We start from the raw sequence: 3081 nt of genomic DNA on the forward strand, positions 1-3081 counted from the left end.
TCACACCGTAAAGACTTATGTGAACAATTAGATTTTCAAATCTTCCCTCATATCAAATCTATTAATGACTTTAGCAACGGAAAATACTGTGAAAATTAGTAATGGTGACGAAACGTGAGAAACTCTTGTCGAGAAAGAAAACAATATACTGCAACATGTTAGGTTTCGTTTAACCGATTTTCTTATATTAAAAACAATAACCAAACTATTTACATGTGACAAATATGATCAACGGAACCATTAATGATAGTTTAAAGGAATTCTGCTTTTCTTTCTTCACGTTTTTTTGGTTTTATTCAAATTTTGGATTTGATTGATTTTTTGAACACCGCTATGGAGAAGACTCCTACAAATGGTTAAAATACTCATAGTCTCCCCCTTAGTTTAAATTTGTGCCATGCATTCCTTCCGGCCCGTATGGCTAATAATCCGTGAAAGGCATATGTTTAGCCTATTTGCAATTAAAGAGGTATCAACTCAACTAAGATAAGAGAGCTAAGTAAATAGCAAGCACTATTGAAGGAATCCGTACGAAGAACGTCAAATGATATATTAAAATCATATGTCTGAAGAATTTTAGGATGTTGCTGCACACCACTAAAAGAAGTTCATTAATATGTTCAAGCCTCAGCGTACAAATAATATTTTGTAGCACGTCCAGAAGTCCAGAAGGTATAAAGTTTTAATACTTTATTTATTCAAAAGATTCCATACTATTTCTACTTATGAAGAAGAACTACAAAGACAAAGACTCGACGAACAAGCCACTTCTCAAATGTTTAATTGATAAAGAATATTTGATTCAGCTAGATACAAATGAACTAGACAGTACATTTGTGTGTCAGCTACTCATATTAAATATTCTGCATCAACAATAGGTGGTCGTTTAATCAAGACAAAGAATCAGATCTTTTAAAGAAAGTCAGAAAACCTGCTGCTGAAGAAATGCTCAATATAATTATTTAATTAATTAATTCACATCTCAAAATAATTATATAAGTTATGTAATTTATTTATTAAATTAATTAACACTCGAATTAATTTAATTTATGAATTAATATAATTAATATAATTAAGTGGATAATTATTGGATTAATTATATAAAGAAAATACAAAGTTATATTGTTTTTGGGCACGATATGACAATCAAATAGATTGTCATACCGCACCATGACTTGTGCGTTAGTCAGGAGGCATGACAAACCATTTGGTTTGTCATACCGAATGACTAAGGCATGACAATGTTAATTGTCATACCAAAGTCACAAGGTATGACAATCCATTGATTGTCATGCCGCTTGAATGCTTAGGGACCAAGTCACAATTGTCATACCTTCCCTTAGTTTGTCATACCGCTTGTCATATAGAATTAATAATGTATGACAATACTTCTAATTGTCATACCTTCCCACTTGTGCCATGACAATGCTTCAAATTGTCATACCTTCCCTTGTATTTGTCATAGCACTTGTTTAAATTGTCATAGAACTTCCTAGAGTTGTCATAGCTATCTTGGTCATACTAGTTCAAGGTTTTGCCTATAAGTATGGCTTCAACCTCTTCATTTTTTGTTGTTCAAAGCTTTATAAACTTTCAAGTTGTTAGTAACTTGCTATTGTTATATCCACAATTTTCTGTGCTTTGATCACTAGGTTGTTTTAATCCGCTAAGTTAGAATACTTCCTGTCAAATTTATTCTACGAACTAGTGGACATTAAAACGAACCATATTAATTATATAACGACTTAAAAATTGTTATATTAATTAATTTAAATCTGATTAACAAGTTAAACTCCAATCAGATTATTCCGCCGCGATTATTTTGTGATGATTGTATTCAACCCCCCTTCTACAATCGTATCTGGACCTAACAATTGGTATCAGAGTAGTTGATACCATTATACCGTATCAGATCCTATACACACTCTATGTAACGTCCAAATATTTTTTATTCAAATTAATTTTATTCCAAAAATTAATTCTGATTTAAAATATTTTTCTTTCAAAAATCCAAATCTCATCCAAACACTATTCACTTTAAATCCTTAAACATGAGTACACAAAAGATCAGTAGCATTAAAATCCCACCGTTCAGGAAGGAACACTTTGGCCTATGGAAGAGGCATATGTTATTCTTCCTCCGCACCGCCAACAGAAAATACATCGGGATTCTGAACAAGGGTGTTTCTACTCCGATGAAACTTATAATAGCACACGAAGAGGATGGTGTGTTAATGCCTCATAGAACTGTTCCGAAAGAACTTTCTGAGTACACAGATGAAGAGAGTGAACAGATGAACTTAGATGACGCTCTTCAACTAATTTTGGTCGAATCTCTAGATTCTGTCATGTACAATGTTGTTGTTAATTGTACGAACGCGAAGCAAATATGGGATACGTTAGAGATTATCAACGAAGGCTCAGAATAAGTAAGAGAAAATAGGAAAGAGATACTGATGACTCAGTATGAACAGTTTGGTTCCAATCCCGGAGAAGGGATTTCAGAAGTATTTATCAGACTTAATAACCTGATTAATAACTTAAATCTGAATGGGAAATACTACGACAAGAAAGAGGTCAACATGAAGTTTCTCTTAACCCTTCCCGAACATCTGGAACACAGAATCACTGCAATCAGGAAAAACAGATATCTGAATGAGATTTCTCTGGAAAGACTCTACGGAGTTTGAAAACTTATGAACTGGAATAGGTTTAGTCTAAGTAGAGATACGGCTGGGGTAAAACACTGAACCATTCGAGAGCTCTAGTTGTTAAATCACCTACACCGGAAGAAAAGAAGGATGTTGTTGCTCCTTCTAAGACTACTCAGGAATTTGTTGTACCTGAGATGGGTTAGACTGCTTCTTCCAGTGGTGATGAAGAGTTCTATACAATGGAGGAATTAGAACAGTTTGAAGATCAATCTCTATCACTATTTGCCAAGAAGTTTGGAAACATGAGATTCCGGAAGAATCCCCCCTACAAGTACAAACCTACTGTCAACAGGTTTCAAAAAGGAAGTTACTCATCTTCTACAAGTAAAAGAGGATACAAGACTGGGATGGTGGATAGAAGCAAGTT

This window comes from Daucus carota, chromosome 9 (assembly GCF_001625215.2).
Source record: "Daucus carota subsp. sativus chromosome 9, DH1 v3.0, whole genome shotgun sequence".
In the NCBI taxonomy this organism is placed as follows: Eukaryota; Viridiplantae; Streptophyta; class Magnoliopsida; order Apiales; family Apiaceae; genus Daucus; species Daucus carota.